Source organism: Podarcis vaucheri (genome assembly GCF_965113315.1).
Source record: "Podarcis vaucheri genome assembly, chromosome: 14".
Lineage (NCBI taxonomy): Eukaryota > Metazoa > Chordata > Lepidosauria > Squamata > Lacertidae > Podarcis > Podarcis vaucheri.
The window spans coordinates 25,454,858-25,475,565 of record NC_138752.1 but is presented as its reverse complement, the minus strand read 5'-3'; the positions used below and the strand labels follow the sequence as shown (position 1 = coordinate 25,475,565).

General features: G+C 45.1%; 1 pseudogene across 2 annotated transcripts; it reads right to left on the bottom strand.

Moving 5' to 3' along the window:
* Positions 1-4,702: 4,702 nt before the first annotated feature.
* LOC309519229 (F-actin-capping protein subunit alpha-1 pseudogene) lies at positions 4,703-9,590 on the bottom strand (annotated as a pseudogene). 2 transcript variants are annotated; one of them, XR_014224617.1, is made up of 2 exons: positions 9,488-9,590; positions 4,703-5,699 (listed from the first exon to the last, which is right to left on the bottom strand). The product of XR_014224617.1 is annotated as an F-actin-capping protein subunit alpha-1 pseudogene (transcript). The 2 variants fall into 2 exon arrangements; XR_014224618.1 differs by having other exon boundaries at positions 9,518-9,552.
* Between the last annotated feature and the right edge of the window lie 11,118 nt (positions 9,591-20,708).

Genomic DNA, 20,708 nt, shown 5'->3' with positions numbered 1-20,708 from the left:
AGTCTTTCTAAATATAATAATATTTTGTTCCTTTTTCCATGCGGAAAGTTACATTTGTTACTTACTCAACAATTATCTTCCAATTGAACAAAACTAGTCACTTCCCGCTCACCCAGCATCAATGTTTATAACCCAAATGATGTGCAGCTGTGTTTTAAGGTTCTGTCTTATCTAATTTCATCCTCTCTAATGTGTTTCTTAATATGTTCTGCTATTTTCTTACACTTCAAACTCCCCTGTGGTCTTCGCATATTGGGGGGGGGGAAATTATATAGATTAGAGAGGGTCTCCAGTCTTCTTTAAGATGCTACAGGTTGTTTTTGCTTCAACCCACAGTGTGAAGCCGCTTGCCAGTGTCTGCTGTGTGTGTGTGAACTGGCACTTTATTGCATTCACCTTGAGTCTTCACAACAAGAACATGATGGATTACGTTTTGAGAAACATCAGTGGGGAAAAGTGCTGCCGGAACACACACAAAAAGCCTTTTTGCAGTTATCAAAGGCTCTGTGCAATTAATGACTTCATTAGCGGGCCTTCAAAGCCGAGCGTTCTCAGGGAATCTTGTGTGACTGCAGGAGGGGAAGTCAACGCAACACCCACAAAACACACGCCTGGCATACAAGCACATATTATTTAAATCTCTGTAATTTACTAAGCCGCAAGGGGGTGGTCCAAGCTGATAACCTCCTCTTATTCTTTGAAGTTTTTTCTTTCCATAAAGGTGCAAGGCTGAAAAACGTTGGATGTGGTGGGTGGGTTTAGAACCACCAAAGCTGGGGGAAATGGGAATCCAATAAAGAAGGCTTGCTTAGGACAACCCTATGAGGTAGATGAGACTAATAGCGAGTGACTGGCCTAAGGCCATCCAGTGATCTTCGTGGCTGAGCACTCGCTATTGACTTTAAAAATAATGTCAGCTTTGATGATGTGACAAAATCATTGGTGAACAGTTTAAAAGAATACATCACAGACTGAAGCTTAGGAAGAAAAGTATCAGTTGCGGCAATTGTTGCGTACTAGAAGAAAATGGCACGGGTTGGTTAAATGGAGGTTTTAGAGGTTGTCATGACTCAGCCCCACAATCAATTCTGTTTGATTCCAGATGGTGGTGAGTTTAAGAGCATAACTTATAGAATCATAGAATTGTGGAGTTGGAAGTGACTCCAATGTTCATCTAGTCTAGCCCCCTGCTATGCAAGAATTGCCACTAAAGCATGGGTAGGCAAACTAAGGCCCGGGGGCCGGAATTGGCCCAGTCGCCTTCTAAATCTGGCCCACGGATGGTCCAAGAATCAGCATGTTTTTACATGAGTAGAATGTGTGCTTTTATTTAAAATGCATCTCTGGGTTATTTGTGGGGCATAGGAATTCATTCATTTTTATTTTCAAAATATAGTCTGGCCCCCCACAAGGTCTGAGGGACAGTGGACCAGCCCCCTGCTGAAAAAGTTTGCTGACCCCTGAACTAAAGCATCCATGACAGATGGCTACTACTCAACCTCTGTATAAAAACCTCCAAGGAAGAAAAGTCGACCACCTTCTGAGGGAGTCTGCTCCACTGTCAAAAATATCTTGCCCACAGAAAGTACTTCCTGGTACAACTCTGTGGCGAAGAATTAGAGCATGGGCTTTTCTTTTTCCTCCTCCCACCCTGGCATTGTGTTTGTGTGTGATGTATAGCAAAGGTAAAGGGACCCCTGACCATTCGGTCTAGTCGTGGCCGACTCTGGGGTTGCGGCACTCATCTCACTTTATTGGCTGAGGGAGCTGGCGTACAGCTTCCAGGTCATGTGGCCAGCATGACTAAGCCGCTTCTGGCGAACCAGAGCAGTGCATGGAAACGCTGTTTACCTTCCTGCCGGAGCGGTACCTCTTTATCTACTTGCACTACTTGATGTGCTTTTGAACTGCTAGGTTGGCAGGAGCAGGGACCGAGAAATGGGAGTTCACCCCGTCATGCGGGATCAAACTGCCAACCTTCTGATTTGCAAGTCCTAGGCTCTGTGGTTTAACCCACAGCACCACCCACGTGCCCGTGTGTGCTGTATATTAGATTGTAAATCTGAAGGCAGGGGCTGTCTTATCACAAGTATTTGTAAGCCATTCTGGAAGCCTTTGGGCAGGGATAAAAATGTTCTGTTTAGTTTTAATTAAAAGAAAAAGAAAAGAAAAATCCGCAAGCACCATCAATTGCCATCACATTACAAAGCTCCATGACAACTTGCCAAAGGAAGGTCGTGAATAGTGGGACATTTCCAAGCTGAGCAGAGAAAAGCTTGCTACATCTTTTTGAATGTTGTTCAAAATTCCCCACCATTCTGGGCTGTCGTATGAATCGAAGCCAAGCCTCGTTGCCTATTGCTAAGCATGCCCTTATCATTTCTAGCAACTTGTGGCGTCTTGCCAAGCCAAGTTAGAACTTGGTTGGGAGCTGGGTTAGGAAGGTTTGGACAGCTGGTGTCTCATTGTTTTTGGAAACGCGAATGCATTCCCTCTCTCCACTCAGGCTCAAGGGAGACCAAGTCAAGCACAGTGTATAAGCTGGGCAGGTTTGCGCTTCTGGCTACCATGAGCTTCCCATGGTTACTGATAATACAAGAGCTAAATCTTCCCCAGCTCTTTCTGTCTCTACCCTTATTGTTTGGCTCCCACGTCTGTCAATGCAGGGGCCTGCATGGCAAAGGGGAACAAATCCTTTAAGTTGCAGCATTTGGGACTTTTTCACTTAGAGCAAAAACAAGGAAGAAGAGGTGACATGATAGACCAGGCTTCCTCAACCTCAGCCCTCCAGATGTTTTTGGCCTACAACTCCCATGATCCCTAGCTAGCAGGACCAGTGGTCAGGGATGATGGGAATTGTAGTTTCAAAACATCTGGATCGCCAAGGTTGAGGAAGCCTTTGCTAGACGTTTATACAGTTATGCTTGGCATGGAGAAAGTGTAGAGAGAAAAGTATTTTCTCCCTCTCTCCTAATATTAGAACTTGTGGACTTCCAATGAAGCTGAATGTTGGAAGATCCAGGGCAGATAAGAGAAAGTCCCTCTTCACACAGTGTAAACTGTGGAACTTGCTCCCGCTGTTGATGCCCACCGATGTAGATTTTAAAGTAGATTAGACACATTCATGGCAAGCTGGGATCTGAAGCAGCAGCCAGTCGTGGCCCCAGCCCTTGGTGTAGCCTCCTCCAGCCAGCACCACGTGGAGTTCTGCTTCCTTCCTCCTCCTCCTCCTCCTCCTCCTCCCTGGACCTGAGGTTCCCCATCCCTGGTACACAGGGAACTTAGCATTGCAGAACCCATCTTCTGGGTCAAGGATGAGGAGAATGAAACATTTTCAGCTTGTGTTATTAAAGCCATTTCGGCGCTACATCCTGCAGTTTGCCTTTTTCCAGCAGACAGAGGGCAGGGACTAGGGAGGACTGCAGCTCTTCCTAAGCCAGACTCTCTGCTTTTTTGGAAGCAGGGTGGAAAGCGGGCTGGCCAGATGTCTCTGGGACTGACCTGCTCCAAGAGGCAGCAGCTTGATGAATATCTCCGTGGCTAATTAACGCCCGTTTTCCTAAGAGAATGGGAGGGAAAGGGGATTCATGCTCCTCAGATGGGAATCTGCATGTGTGTGTCACACTGTGAGCATCCGTAATAACATCCCAAATGACAGCAGCAGCTTTCTATACAGACTGCCCCTCCCCAGCTCCTACACACACACACACACACACACACACACACACACACACACACATGCCACAGCTCACTCACGCTTTATGTCTGCCTCTAGGTCTATTTTGGACTGCCTTGTCTCTCTTCATTTTCTCCCATTTCCTTTTGCTTCCCTCTAATAGGACAGGCTGCTTCTGTGTATTCTCTCTGCATGACCTCCCCATTTCCCCATAGCTGCTGCACATAACATCACACACAAACACACACATGCCAGGCACCCACAGTGTTGGGTAGAACCCCGTGTGCCTGCTCAGGTTCGACTTTTGGGCTTTGTTTTGGGGCATGTGGTTGGCCACGGTGAGAGTACGGAACACTGTCTATTTCTACAATGTTCAGTATGCACACAGCAGCCTCTGCCAACATCTCCTCTGTGAAATTAGTGCCACACAATACAGATGCCATGTTTGTAAGAATTGGATCTTTCAGTGGGGCGGCACCCACACACAGGAATTACCTGCTTTCTTACAACTGCATAGCAGGTCTTTTGTGGCACCTGTAACAGTGCCAGTTTCACAGACTGAAGTGGTCAAACAGGCCTATTTAAGGTAAGGCAATCCCACAACCTGACTTTGCTGGGGTATGGGCGGTGCTGTGGTCCAAACCACTGAGCCTCTTGGGCTTGCCGATCAGAAGGTCGGCGGTTTGAATCCCCGCAATGGGGTGAGCTCCCGTTGCTCGGTCCCAGCTCCTGCCAACCTAGCAGTCTGAAAGCACGCCCAAAAAAGTGCAAGTAGATAAATAGGTACCGTTCCGGCGGGAAGGTAAATGGCGTTTCCATACACTACTCTGGTTTCGGTGTTCCATTGCGCCAGAAGCGGCTTAGTCATGCAGGCCACATGACCTGGAAAAACTGTCTGTGGACAAACACCTGCTCCCTCAGCCTGTAAAGCGAGATGAGCACTGCAACCCCAGAGTCGTCTGCGACTGGACTTAAATGTCAGGGGTCCTTTACCTAACTGAATCCCACATGAAACCAGCAACAGCCTGGAAGTGCCCTCACTTTACTTTATTTTAAAATGCTATTCCAAACATCTCACATTTCCACAGGCATTGCCTCCCTTCCCTCATCCCTACTGCTGCATTGAAGTGGGATGTTCACTGGCTAGCACGAGCCGCAACAATCTTGGTCATCACAACCTTCTCCCAGTCAAGGCTGGTGCGGGTGATGGGCAGCTGTCTCCGAAAGGACTTCAGGTATGTGCCATTCATGTGCTGATATTCTTCCATCAGCCCACCTTGGATCTCGTTTTCTGCCTTCTCCACCAGCTTCGCAAAGTCTTGTGCTGTTTGGGTCTCATCCATGACCAGCAGGGTCTCCTCGACGTCCTTGATGACCGTCAGGTGTGTGTTGCCATCCTCAAAGTAATGGGCTTGGACCATGATGGTGCCAGACACCTCAGTAGAAGTGGAGGCCGGTGCCAATGCAAAAGTCCATTCTGACTTCCACAGGCCATTCCAGAAAGAAGAGGGCTTGTATTGGTGGCTCTCGATGCAAGCCACAAAGATCTTCCGGACAGCTGTGTCCTTGATGAAGACGCTGCAAAGCCCCTCAGGGTAGTGGTTGCTGACATAGACCTTCAAGGCCTCTTGAAGTGCTCTCCTCCACAGTTCACCTTTCTCGTCCTCCTCGGGCTGATCCTGGAAATTGCTCGGCAATCTCTTCAGGTGATCGTACTTGAAGGAGACTCTGTTCTGAGGGTCCAGGAAGCGGTTCTCCTCCAGCTCATTGTGACGGGTCAGCAACACCTCGCACTTTTTGCTTTTGACTGGAGTGAAATGATCTTTGTTGTGCACAGCGCAAAGGCTGGCCACCTCCTCACACATCATGGTGTCGTCATCCACCAGCATGCGCAGGTCACTGAAGGCCTCGTTGAACTCTCCGGGCGGCGCCTGCTTCAAGAGTCGGCTCACCACCTGGGCTTTCTCTGGCTTTGCTAGGGTGTGGTCCCCAGACTCTTGTTCCTTTGACATGCTTGCCTAGTCTGCAAATGACAAATCATAGGATTTTGGATGCAGCTGACCTACAAAAAGCCCAAATGGATTGACTTATTTTGATGCACTGGCTTCTGACACTTGATCTATAAGGACCCACCCTAGTTGCTATAGTACTTTGCTTTATACTCAGGTAGGTAGCCGTGTTGGTCTGACACAGTAGCAATATATTAAAAAATATTAAAAAATTGTCTAGTAGCACCTTAGAGACCAACTAAGTTTGCCCTTGGTATGAGCTTTCATGTGCATGCACACTTCTTCAGATACTGTTTTTAATAGTTGTGTTTTACATTGTTGTAACCTGCCCTGGGACCTTCCAGTGACAGGTGGATAATAATAATCTCATACTCTGGGTGGCTTCCAACATACATAAAAACATAATTAAACATTAAAGAACTTTTTGATACAGGGCTGCCTTCAGATGTCTTCTATACGTTGTATAGTTAGTTAACTCCTTGGCTCAGAAGTCATCTAACTCCACACCCTCCAGCATTTCTCCGATGAAAATAGGGATGTCCTAGGGGAAAGCGGGACATTCTGGGATCAATTCAGAAACTGGGACATCTTCGGTAAATCCAGGACTGTCCCTGAAAAATGGGGGCACCTGGAGGATCTTTAATCTAGATATATTTTGGAAAGTTATTTGTTCACTATGCTTTTGGACACATTTTAATACAGTATATTGCAACCAAATTCTTAATGGTGGCTCCGAAGATCAAGGATCAGGTTTCTGTCTATGTTTGGATGCAATTGGACGCCATTTTGAATCATGGTGGTGGACTGAACCTTTCAAAACTGCACTTATTTTAAACCACTTATTTAAAAACTGTACTGATTTTGTTGGTTTCTCAGAATCCCTGAGCAACAACTGAGTACAAGTACAAGTAGTAGTAATGATAAATTATTACCTTTTACCACCAGGAACCTTCTGGAATCAAGGGAATTGTTCAAACCCTCCCTTGTTGAGAAGACTGAGGATTTTCTCAAACTAAGTTAGAACAGGCCTACTAAACTCAATGACATGGTTATCTTAGCTCCATGAATTTCAGTAGGCCTACTCTGAGTAAAACTTAGTTGGAGACGAATCTGGGTCTGTAATCCTATGTACACTTAATTGAGAGTGGAGGCTCAGGTCCATAATTTTCAGTCACGAGTCCAACAATTATCGTACATTTATCACTGAATTAGAATGATTGGCAACCTATAGAAAAGTTGATTGGTGTTTGTTCCAATTCAGCAGTAAACAGCAGGTTTTCCTGGGGGAAATGACAGGATGGAGGGGGGGGACCCCTGCTCAGACCTGAGCTTGTAAATCATTGGCCTGTGCCCATAAATCACAGCACAAACAGAAATATGGGTGAGCTCACAGTTTAACTGCAGTTACTGGGGTTTACAGGCCTGAGGAGACCTGTATAGAACATTAAACTGAAAGAGAATCGCATGATGACTTCTATCATTGCAGGATTGCTTGGCCACCTGGCACTGTCTTCACACTGATTCTTCAGCGGCGGATACCATATTTGGTCCCTGAAGCTGCCTACACAACCTGGGCTGTGTGGAGTCACTGCAGACCAGCAACTAATGGCTTGTGGCCCTTGTCCACGGACAACCACTTTGAGTAGCGCTGCACTAAGTGAAGCAGAAGCCATATCTTTTTCCAAAAGTCAGCTCTGTCCAAGCTGCAGATGCAAATGATAGCCTCAAGGACAGCATTTTGCCAAACCATCAGGTTACATCCAGACAAGCTGTTCATCATTTGTTTTACCAGGAGGTTACACAACTTGCATCAAAGAGAGTGCAATCCTACGTTTTCCGCTGCATTTTCCAATCACTTTCCTTAGCACAACAATCTGATTGGGAGGGGAGATTTGTTTCACGTGAGCTCCAAGACAACCATAATTGTGCAAGCTGAATTTTCCAGCCTTTGACTGGATCCTACCCAAAAACGACAGCCCGAAAGCATCCTGCAGTGACTATTTATTGACCATTAATTCTGACTTGTTTATGGAGGCATAGTTGTCTTTTTGTGAATCTGTCTGTTTAGCTGGTGGCAAAGTCATGGTCCAATATTGATAGTTTTTGAATATAGTAGTAGTAGTTGTCCCTTATTAGTCACCTTTTTTGCTACAGCAGCTCAAAGCCACTTTGAATATTTTAAGCAAAAAGCAAACCCATACATTAAAACCTTCCTGTGTTAAAATATCCCATCCATGTGAAAAGGCCATAGATAGGAAAAAGCCCAAAAGCCAGGCTAAAAAGGAATGCTTTTGCCTTTCGCCCAAATGTATGTAATGATGGCACCCTGGGGAGAGTTCTTAGAACCTGGGAACTGTTGGATGCATTAGGCATCCAAGGGTGGTGCTGTGGGTTAACCCACAGAGCCTAGGACTTGCCGATCAGAAGGTCGGCGGTTCAAATCCCTGCAACGGGGTGAGCTAATGGCGGTTCAAATCCCTGCAATGGGGTGAGCTAATGGACCTAATGGTCAGGGGTCCCTTTACCTTTACCTTTTAAGGCTTGGTAACTGGTGTGGGTGCAAGTTCTTTTATTCTGGCGCTTTCTTTTTCAGTTGTTTCAATTGATTATCCTTCCTGGAAGAGACACCTATGAATGGGGGTTCGTGACTTATTACTATGTGTCAAAATAAGAAGACAAGAAGGGGAAGCCATCCCAGAAACTGGTGTTCCTACCACCAATTGTCTCTCTAGATCATTTGTAAGTCTATGACAATGTGCACTGGCTGAGGTTGATGGGAGTTGTAGTCCAAAACATTTGGACAGCACCAGGTCAGCAAAAAGCTGGCCTAAAATAACTATTATACCAAGACTATAGGATACTGCAGACCTAAGTTATTCCAAGTGAACATGAGACTTTAGAGCATGGAACATACAGCCCTTCAGAGGCTATTGAACTACAACTCCCATCATGCTTGACCAACAGCCTTGCTGGCTGGGACTGGTGGGAGTCAGGAGTCCAATAACATCTGGAGGGCTACAGCCCTGCGCTTTTGAGCTATTTAGTTGCTCTGATGTTGATTTTACCAAAGCGTTCAGGAAAATGAACATTTAACGATCACCTTAATTAGCACCTCTGCCTAATTTGCTAAATGGGAGATGCCTAGATTGGAATTTACAAATAGAGTATAATGATATTTTGATCTGCTGCTCAGTGCATCTGAAATGTGTTTGGTTTCTAACAGTTCTTTTCTGAACCCTGTCTGAATGAACAGAAATATACTAAGATGTTTCACAATTTCAGCGTATTCCCCCTCTCTTATCTTTTATCTTTATCATGAGCCGAGTGTTTTTGGCATTCAAGAGGATGTTTTGAAAGCCAGCAGGTTGGAGGGGAGGTACTCAAAATCTTTCCCCAAGAGAAAGTCACTTCGACAGACAGCAAGCAGTGCAAGAGAGACCACAAACAAGCTGCCATCTCCTGACTTCAAAGCCGTCTCAGGTCAGATCGGGACTACACTGAAGCACCAGATCAGACCCCAAATTGGAGTGCGTGCAGAGCCCTACAAACAACATCATTAACTTGCCTGTGTGAAGGGTGTCCATCCCATAATAAGTACCCATCTGCAAGCTCCTTTAAGGTTCCTGGGTGTTAGTATGTGGAGAGAGGTTTTCTTAGCCACTGTCTCCACCGACTTCATGATTTTGAAAACCTCTGTCATATGGCACATGTTTCCTCTTCAATTATCTTTGTTTCTATGAAACTTGACCCTGGACCACACAACACTCTGAAATCATCAAATAAGAAGGTAGGCTGTACACACCTGAAAAGACACTTGGGGAATTATCCTGACCCGTTTCCCCTGCACTGTTCAAGTAGGGATTTCAAAGTGGTTGCATTCTATGTTCCCATAGCAACCAGGAGATACCTACCTGGGTTCTATATGAACAGTAGCATTACCCATCCCGTGAAGGGAGGACAGTTCCCCACTAAAATAACTCAATTATGCATTCTCCAGAGCTTTTAACAGCTATGACTCTCACGTGGTGCATCCCTCAACCTGCTCCTTTAGAACCATCTTCCTTAACCTGGTTCCCTCTAGATGTTTTGGGAAAGGGTCACACTCACACTTTCTTTGTCATTAACAACCCCCAACCCATTGGAAAGGAGAGCAAGAGAGAGATTTGCAGCTTAATTTACACTTTCCATTCTCCTTGGCCCTGAGTGAATTGAACCCTTCTCTTAACCAAAAGAATTGGGGGGGGGGCGTGTTTAAATCCTAGAATACTTAACACATTTGTCATATCAAATGTCAGCAAAATGCCAACAGTGTTATAACTCTCAAGAACTGACAAAGACATTCAGCGTAATTCTGGGCATGGGAGCCTCTGTAATTTCTTTTTGGACAAAGTCATTTTGCTAATTGCAGATTTGAAAAGAAGCATAATTAGGAATGGAGAGAGAGAATGAGAAAGAGAGAGACAATTCCTTGGCCACAGAATAGATTAACACCATGGGATCCTTCATTATCTTTTATCTGTGTGAGGGAAAGGAGATAATCAGGGAGGTGGAAGGAAGACAGTGCCTTCATTTATGCTCTTTTTTAATGTGAAACAGATCGTGGTAACGTTGGTTTCTCTAGTATGGATTTTGTCCTTGCTCTTTTTTGCAGTTTTCTTGAGGTCGCCAACAAATACGCAGTTAGAAATGGGGCTCCAGATAATCAAAATGCTTCTCAATTGACCTCTTCTTCACTAACTAAAGTGAAGATAGCAACACAGGATGCTTTGTGTTGGGTGTTTAAAAATGCTCATTTCAGAGGGAGGCTGAAATTCATTCACAGAAAAGGTGTCTGAGGGCTTATCCATACTTACCTTTTACCTCGCTCTTCCCAAGCACAGTGCCATGCTTTCAAGCTCATTGTCTGAAAGCTCTTTGCTCCTCCCCTGGAGTTTACCCAGCAAAAACCTGTTCTTTAAAGCTGAGGCACAACAAACAGCAATTCAGGTGTTCCATGGATTTCCATTTGCTCCAGTTCAGCTTTAAAGAGCAGGTTATCACAGGGAAAGCTCCAGAGCAAAAAGAAAGGATGTTTGGGCATGGGGTTGGGTAAGGATGTTGTGAGTCTTCTCTCCTTAATAACCACAATAAATTCAGCCCTGCTACTTTAAAGGACGCTGCTGTTCCCACATTCCATGATGCTCCCTGCTCTCTTTGGAAGCAGTCATGGAGTGAAAATCCACTTCATAAATCCCAGAGATTCCTCCAAGCAGCTCCTGTAAAATGAGATAGAGTAAGCAGCTGGTTTTGGAAGAAATGAGTTGCTAATATTCAGTGAGATTTGCTGCGCAGTCCCAAGGATGAAACGATGATTAAATAAAGGTGTGTTGGGGGGTGGGGAAAGTTTCACCCCACAGAATATTCATCCAGTTAGTACTTCTTCAGGCAGATCTTCACAGTACTGTCCTTTTTTGGCATCACACACACAGAGAGAGAGAGAGCTTTGCCACTGACTGCACTTATTGGGGCTGCAACTCAACTCAGCTTCCAGGTGAAGATACGTACACAATGCTCACCTTTGCAAGTACCTTCATATTGTAGTTGTATACTTAAAAATTAATTTGGGCATGCATCAGCAAATATATACAGAGTAGAAAGACACAACCGCAGAAGGCAGAGGCAGCGACAGAAGCGACTGCACTTCAGTTTGCACAGGTGGGTTGGAGCAGAAACAGCTTTGAATTTCATCTCTGATCGCTATGGCAACCTTCCTTCCAAGGTGATATGAATCTGGTCGCAGCAGCAGCCGAGAGGAGGTAAAGGTCACTCCTGCAGGAGGAGATGGGCATTGATGAAGGCCTTTTTAACAGGTCCCCACGGGGCTGGCCTTTGAAAGCTACCTGAACACTTTGATTGTGGAAGGGAAAGGGATGGAGAGAAAAACCTATTAGAATGGTCTCAGCAAAGCAGCGATAAAGAAAGTGCATTTTCTGATGCAAACAACCCTATCTGTTTCCTGTCTATTGATAAATTTCTGCAGCTATTTTGGGGGAGTGTTTTATAGGTCAATGGTTCCCAAATCTCCCCCCCCCCATAGACCACTTGAAAATTTCTGAGGGTCTTAGTGGACCCCTTAATGGTTTTCCATTTGTAGCAAGTGTAGTGCAGCATGTTAAATGTTGTACAATGTTTACTTGTATTTTTACAAACACACCACGAACCACCTGAATCCATGGGCCACAGTTTGGGAACCCCTGTTATTGGTTATTATATGACATTTGTTGCAATATAGTATTATTGGCAGGGGTGCCAACTTGAATAAAATATTGGGGGGGCAGGTAAGCCCCGCCCTGCATAATCAATCACATGACACAATTCACGGACACCATTTGAATGGCAATGTCCATCAACTTGGGGTGGGGTACTCAGATATTTTATTGGGGTGTGCAAAGTAACCTCAACACCTTGGAGTTGGCTCCTATGCCCACAAAGTTGTTGTGGGGATACAATGGAAGGAGTGAGCCACATGCATAGCATTGAGTTCCTTGCACAAAAGTGTGTGCAACTTTGCTCCGAGGTGGAAGGTATCCCAGCCTTCAAGATGCAGCCCAGGGGGCAACTGTGCCATCAGAATGGGCTGGGGAGTTTCTGAGCGGTCAGGCTGTTGCCTCCTTAGCTGGAAAGGACTCCTGGTGACAAAAGTTTCAGGGGCTTGAAATAAACAAATTAAGGTCTTATATATATAATAAATGTTCATGGATGAGCCAGGCAAACACGTACATAAATGTATGGGCCACAGGTCTGAGGCAGCACAGGAGGGCAGCCCTGGAGCCATTTTGGCTCCCAAACTGACCAAATGTTTGCTCTGCAAGGTCAAAGGAAAATGGAAAGGCCTCCTCATTGTCTTTTCATTCACAAAACCTGTCTTAAGGGTATATCTGTGTATGAATAGGGTGAGCCTGTGACCTGGCTCAGGAACTAAGTATTTGTCACTACAAAAGACTGGCCAGGCTCCTCAGGATAGCCAATCAAGTAAGAATTAACAGGTAACCTGCCAGACAGGAGATAAACAATGACAGGAGATAAACAATGCACTCAGATTTCTGTTGTAGACCACCCCTTCTGTGATGTAGATATGATGTGTCTGGGGGTGGTCTTGGACTCCAGGGCGGGCAATTTAAAATGTCTATATAAGGGCAGGCACGCCTTTGTTCGGGGTCCTCCTCCTCCTCCTGCGTGTGAGGGGAGCGCCCTGTTGCAACAGTTCAATAAAGATCAGGCTTACTAGCTGCTTTGCTTCTCAATATTCTCTGGTTGGCCTCTGTTATTTTCTCCGACCGATGGAGAACCTACACAGGACTCTATAAGGGCTCTTGTGTCCCCCATAAGGGAATAAGGGCAGATTTTCATTTATTACAGGGTTGTGTTAGGCAAAATTTGTGATGGCCAAGGCCACAGAATGGGACCAGGCCTCCATTATGTAACCGTTCCCTTGCTGCCTTCCAAAAATCTGAACAAAGTAAGCTGTTTTCTGCCAACAACACAATGAGGCAGACTGAACTTTGCTTCAGAACCGTTAGGAAAGCCTGCTGAGTCTTCCTTCTCATTTCAGCTTCGCTAATTTGGACTAATGACTGGGGGAAACGCTCGCTGGTTCATCGGAGGGCAGGGAGAGCTTTGCATTTCTTTACCCTCTATGAACCATATTATATATTTGGGCTATTGGATTATAACATTTATAACGGGACGTTTTGTTAAGGTGGGTTGTGGTTGTGAACGTTGCATCCTTCATAGTTCAGACCCCATTGTTGTCATCCCATCTCTCTAGCTTAAGCACCTGAGTAAAAGGAAGAGCTAGTTATGCTTTGTATCCTATTGATAACCAGGCTTACTTACGTACTTATGTGCATATTCCTTTGTCTCCTGGATAAGAACCTTTGTTCATGCTCCATTTGGGGAATCAGCTGCTCATCAAGACCTCCATCCTGTACCAGGCCACCATTATTTTAATGTCTCCTACTAACATGCATTTCATAGTTCAGAATACGTTTCCTAGGAATTCTATTTACAAAATACCATAGACTGGTAACCCTTAAAGCAGGCTTCTGCTATTGCCCCTATATTGTGAAATGTCCTTCCCTCTGCCATGTCTTTCTGCCCAAGCTTTCCGTGACCAGTAAGACTGGTCCCTGTTTTTGTTTGGATTCCCTAAACCTTCTTTTAGTAGGTTTTTATGCTGCTATTTTACACCGTGTTTTTGTTTTGTTGGTGTGTTTTTTATTGATGGTGTTGTTTATTGTTTTTATGTTGTACACTACTTGGAGATTTTGAAAATGTTAAGGAGATTATCAATGATTTTAAATAAAAAGAAACAGTGCATCCTATAATATACTAGCAGCAAATTGCTTCTCTGAGAGTAGAATCCTTAGGCAGCTGAAACATCCATGCGGGAGAGGAACTAACCCTGAATGCAGACAGAATGTGTTTTGCAAAAATGTGTATATTGGGCAAAATTCCGTACATTACAAACATATGTATATTAGGAGAAAGTCAATTAAAATGGTGATGGATTTGCATGAGGATTTTTTTTAAAAAAAAAACAACTAACATGCATAAATGCAGAGAACTAAATTTGGGAATGGAAAAATGAAAGACAGAAAGTGAAATTGACAGATTTGCCCACTTTGCATGCAGAAGATCTCACATTCAAATCCTGACATCTCTGGGATCAACTCCTGCCTGAAACCCTGCAAAGTTTCTGCCAATCATTGTAGACAATACTGAGCTAGAGATGGACCAATGGATTGACTCAGGAGTGACCCACATGACTTACCGCAAAGAATCCTGGGAACTGTAGTTCCCCACTCACCCTTTCCATGATTCTTTGGGGGGGTCATCTGTTTTAAACATGCATTGACTGTGCTTTAAACATAAGGTGTGCATGTGCCCCTGTGTCACCCTTCATTAGTCCTTGCAGGCCAAGGCCACGTCCATTTCCGAGTGTAGTGTCTTGCTTCCAGATGCCCTGAATCCACTCCTGAGATTTAATAGCGCGTCCAGAATGGGCCGTTTTTGCAGCTTTGAGCACAATCACCCGGGAAGTTCTGCTTTGCACGCCCTGCTGATTATCAGTCAGAGCTCCACAAGAGCACGGTGCCCTTTGAACATTTCCTCTTGAGATCATGCCACAGATTTCCCTCTCTTTCTTCCCCATCCTCCCAAGTCTAGCAAACACTTTAAACGCTAAATGAGTGCTCTGTGTTCCAAATCTGCCCTGGCTCTGATTTCAAGACAGGAGAAACGCCCTTTTGAACACGGCCAGGCAAGAAATTCTCCTTTTGTGGTGCTTTGTTAATAAATAGCATGCAGTGGCTATAAATAAAAAGAGGTGACTGGATAATTCCTCACCCTCAGCGCTATGCAAAGATGAGAAGGGAGGTGAAACAAATGAAGAATTCCCCACTGCAAGTCACCAGTACTCTTAGTTAACTGTGTTTATGTTAGGACAGGAAGCTTCTTCAGCCTGAGAGCCATATTCCCAAATCGACAACCTTTAAATATATGGAATGGGAGTGGGAAGGAACACTAATTGTCATCTAGTCCAATACAGGAATCACAGCTAAACAACCCCGGATAGATAGCCATCCAATCTCTGTTTAAAAACCTCCAATGAGGATCTAGCACCTTCCAAATTGGTTTATTCCATTGTCAAACAGCTCCTACTGTCAGGTTCTTCCTACTGTTTAGCTGGAATATGATTTATTGTCATTTGAGTCCATTGGTTCCAATCCTACCCTCTGGAGCAACACAAAAGAGCCTGCTCCATCGTCCATGTGACAGCTGAAATAAAAAAAATTAAGGTCCTATATATATATTAAAGGGACACAGGTGGCGCTGTGGGTTAAACCACAGAGCCTAGGGCTTGCCTATCATAAGGTTGGCGGCTCAAATCCCCATGACGGGGTGAGCTCCCGTTGCTCGGTCCCTGCTCCTGCCAACCTAGTAGTTTGAAAGCACGTCAAAGTGCAAGTAGATAAATAGGTACCGCTGCAGCGGGAAGGTAAGCGGCGTTTCCGTGCACTGCTCTGGTTCGCCAAAAGCAGCTTAGTCATGCTGGCCACATTGACCCGGAAGCTGTACACCGGCTCCCTCGGCCAATAAAGCGAGATGAGCGCTGCAACCCCAGAGTTGGTCACAACTGGACCTAATGGTCAGGGGTCCCCTTACCCTTTTTTTATATAATAAATGTTCATAAATGTACCAACCAAGCACATACATAGATATGTGGACCACATGTCTGGAGCAGCACAGGAAGACCATCCTGAAACCATTTTGACTCCCAAGCTGACCAAATGTTTTCTCCACAAGGGGGGGGGGAGGGGGCCTTCCCATTGTCTCAGGAATTGGGTAATCACCATCTCAAAGGAATGGCCAGACTACCAGGAAAGGCAATCAGATAAGGTATTATCAGATAACCTGGCAGACAGGAAAAACAACATTCAAATTTCTGTTGTAGACCGCCTTTTCTGTGATGTAGGTATGATGTTTCTGGGGGGTGGTCTTGGGTTACACCCCTTCTGTGATGTATGTATGATGTATGGAGGGGTGGTCTTGAGCTCCAGGGCAGGGAATTTAAAATGTCTATAATAAGGGCAGGCACACCTTGGTTCTGGGTCCTCCTCCTTTCTCCTGTGTGTGAGGGGAGCACCCTTTTGCAACAGTTCAATAAAGATCAGGCTTACTAGCTGTTTTGCTGCTCAATATTCTATGGTTGGCCTCTGTTATTTTCTCCTACTGATGGAGAACCTACAAAGGACTCTATAAGGGTCCTTGTGTCCCCCATAAGGGAATAAGGGCAGATTTTGTTTACAACACAGCTCTTCAGATATTTGATGACAGCTATCATATCTCCTCTCAGGTCTTCTCTTTTCCAGACTAAATGTATCCAGCTGCCTCAATTATTCCTCATAAGGCTTGGTTTCCAGACCCTTTATCAACCTTGGTTGCCCTCCTCTGAACACCTTCCAGCTTGTCAATATCCTTCTTAAACTATGATGCCCAGAACTGGACACTGGACTCCAGGTGTGGTCTAACCAAGGCAAAATAGAGCCTATTACTTCCCTTGACCACTAGCCTTCCATTGATGCAGCCTAGGATAGCATTCACTTTGTGTGTGTGTGTGTGTGTGTGTGTGTGTGTGTGTGTGTGTGTGTATGTGTGTGTTCAAATAACAAAGAGACTGAGACACAGGAGAATGCTAGGTGCGTCTTTCTTCATTGGCATAAGGCAGGCTTCCTCAACCTCAGCCCTGAATATGTTTTTTGGCCTACAACTCCCATGATCCCTAGCTAGCAGGACCCTAGTTAGCCCTCCATGACTGAACTTGCGGATTTTTTTAAAAAAAAAAATAAATCCTAAGCTGCCCGGTCACAATTTCAGCAAAAATCTGACATTTTGCAATTCTCTCAAAAATAGTGCCAAACATCTTCCTACATGCAAAAAAAGTAAGACTGTTGTCACACTGAGGTCTGTGTGGCCACCAACAGCATTTAGAGGCACTGACCAAGGCAGAATAGAGCCTATTACTTCCCTTGACCACTAGCCTTCCATTGATGCAGCCTAGGATAGCATTCACTGTGTGTGTGTGTGTGTGTGTGTGTGTGCGTGTGTGTGTGCGCGCGCTGTATGTATGCACACATCTTCCTACATGTAAAAAAAGTAAGACTGTTGTCACACTGAGGTCCGTGTGGTCACCAACAGCATTTAGAGGCAAACCGACCAGTTGCCCTTTCCAAAACAAAAGCCGTCCTGTGAAATTCATGCACTAACACATTTTGCAATGCAGTACTGCAGCCAAGTAATAAGTAAAAAAATGCATGAACTAGACCAGCGTGTGCCTAAAAATGCATATATCAGCAAAAAGAAATACCATACCAAAGGCATGTTATTAAGGGAAACGGCTTTGCAAAAATGTGTATCTTATGCAAAATTGCACACAAAAATGTTCATCAGAAATTTACACTAAAATGCTGGTGAATTTTCAGGAGGGGATATGACCCCTACTCTAGCAAGCACCCCCTCCAACCATTCAAGGCCCTCCAAAACCTGAAACCGGCACTGGGTCTTAAACATCAGTTTCCAGCTCTTAAGATGTCTGAATCCTAGCCCAGAAGAGAAGGCAGGGGAACTTGCAAACGAAAGTAGATTTTCACCCAGAGACCGGAGCTCTTTTAAGGCCATTACCTGCGTCCGTAAAGCAAAAAGCCTTTTCTTTCTGGATAATGACAGACAGCAGGGGGAGAAAGAACCGCACACCTCTGGGATCAAAGAGCTGAACCAGAAAGATTGGAAGGGCAACAAATCAGGGAAACTTGAGGCAGATAAGGCTTACTCCAGCTGTCAAAACAGTTTTCTCATGGGAAAAGTGTGCAGGCTCAAATCCTTGCACTTAACTCCAAAACCTAGTTGGGAGAATTCCAGTGTTATGACTGAGCACTGGTGTCATATTTAGAACATATGCTTGCATGATGCCACCACCCGTTGCCCTCCAAAACCCACCTTTTCCATGAAGCTTGTGGTTTAACCCCTCAAGTCGTCACCACCATTAAAGAAAAGCTTTCATCCCTCAGTCATCATGATCTTTCCATCTCCTTCCTCTTTCAGTTTTGCTCATCTCCCTCTGGTGTCTTAGTTTAGATTCTAAGTGGGAAGGGATGGTTAACATTTTGCCATTTTGTTTTAATCATTTATATGTTTTTATCCTGTATTTTATTCTGTAAACCGCCCTCAGATCTCATGCTTAAGGGTGGTATATAAAATCACCGTCATCAAGTAACTCAGACCAGGAATCTGCTTTCCTTTGACGCTTAAAAGGTAAAGGTAAAGGGACCCCTGACCATTAGGTCCAGTCGTGGCCGACTCTGGGGTTGCGGCACTCATCTCGCTTTATTGGCCAAGGGAGCCGGTGTACAGCTTCCGGGTCAATGTGGCCAGCATGACTAAGCTGCTTTTGGCAAACCAGAGCAGTGCACGGAAGCGCCGTTTACCTTCCCGCCGGAGTGGTACCTATTTATCTACTTGCACTTTGACGTGCTTTCAAACTACTAGGTTGGCAGGAGCAGGGACCGAGCAACGGGAGCTCACCCCATCGCGGCGATTCGAACCGCCAACCTTCTGATCGGCAAGTCCTAGGCTCTGTGGTTTAACCCACAGCACCACCTGTGTCCCTTTTTAAGCTTACGTTCCTCAAATTTCAAGCAAGCCTACCCAGACATATACATAGCTCTGTGTATTTGTTTTCAAAACCTTTACTGATTTTATCTGTGTTTTATTAGGTCCACTGCTTAGGTCACCTTTTGATTAAGCCAGGTAGGCTAACAGAGATAGATAAATCATGAGCTCGACAATCTTGAACCCATTCGCCCTCACAAGCACCATCTCAGGTAAATATTTGCCATTTTCTGCATATGGAAGGGAGATCTTCAAGAAAAGGCAAGGTCTCGGGCAAGGGTCAAGTTCTTTCAGGGCAGCTGGTCTGAAATGACAGTTGGTAGTATGAGCAAGGGAAGACTTGAGGGCAGAGGTTCAGGGACTCACACAATAGAATAGGGACCCAAACACAGTAGGATTGGCTTACTACAAGACCATCAAATCCAGAATCTCACCTAGCTGATGCTTGGGGTAGGGTTGAGGGGTCTACAACAGGGGTGTCCAAACTCTTTTCAAAGAGGGCCAGATTTGATGAACATCCATGAGGGCTGACCAAAGGGCCAGCCAAAGTTGTTGACCTTTTAGGATTGAAGTTGTTGAGCCTTGTTAAGGATTTTACCCCAAGAAATAAACTGCCCCACAGGGGGACAGTTTAGGCCCCTAAACTGATTTTGGACATGCCTGGTCTACAGTCAGTGCCAATGCAGCAGGATTTAACCATCACTGGTGAGCAAGGATTTAATCCCACTCTGTATGTTCAAAAGACAAAACTTGGCAGCAACTATTCCAACCAGATGTACATTTTTAAGGGCAGGAGGAGATGATCATCAGCCCTGTCCCTCCAAGGAGGAGCTGACATCAAGGGGTTTCTCAAAACAGTTCTATTTTATTTGAAATCTGCCCCAAGAATAACACCCACCCATGGGGAACTCCACCCAGTTCCAAGCTATCAGGAAATCCTAAGAGTTGATGAGAGGTTTTCGGTTTCTGTGTGACAGCAAAGAAGCAAAAGGCAGGCGAGCCTCCCGTGGCTAGCTCTGAATATTTCTCAACCCACGTCCCAAGAAGGGCAGGTAAGTTCACTGGACAGAAGGCAGCAATGCAGAGGATTAAAACAATCCCTTTCTCAAAGAGCAGCAGGTCTGTTAACGCTGACCTCTACTAAATGTCCAGTTCTGGGAACAGAACATCAAAAGAAGTCAGCATCCCTCCATGAGGATGCAGAGAAGGTTTTGATAATAGTACATGGTCTCAGGGTGAATGAGAGGCTGCTGGAACAGAAGACTGCAACCTGGACCGGGGGAACTGTAGACGAGAGAGGGAGGGCCATTGCAAAGGGGAATTGTTCTCTCCAGGCTGCTTTGCACAGAAGATGAAGTCTTTCAAAGAGACACGTGGTAGAACATGCAGTTGTGTTAACAATGGCAAGGAGCTAACTTGGTCTGTGCTGGAAAGGAGACCAGCTACAGTGGAACCTCAGTTCTCGAACCACCCCGTTCCTGAACATTCTGGCTCCTGAACATTGAAAACCCAGAAGTGTTCCAGTTTTTGAATGTTCCTTGGAACCTGAATGTCCAATGCGGCTTCCAATCTGCAAAAAGCCTAGCTGTCAGCCATTCGGAAGCCGCACTTCAGAATTCAAACATTTCGGATGTCGAACGTCCTTCCGGAATGGCTTACATTCAACTTCCAAGGTTCCACTGTATTTGGCTTTGTGTTATGCATGGCAAAAGCTGGGCCCTGGTCGACCAAAGTTGAAAACAATGTTAAAAATCATTTTGGTTGGTAACAAGAATATTTGACCAGGAGCACATGACAACGCAAAAAAAGCAAAG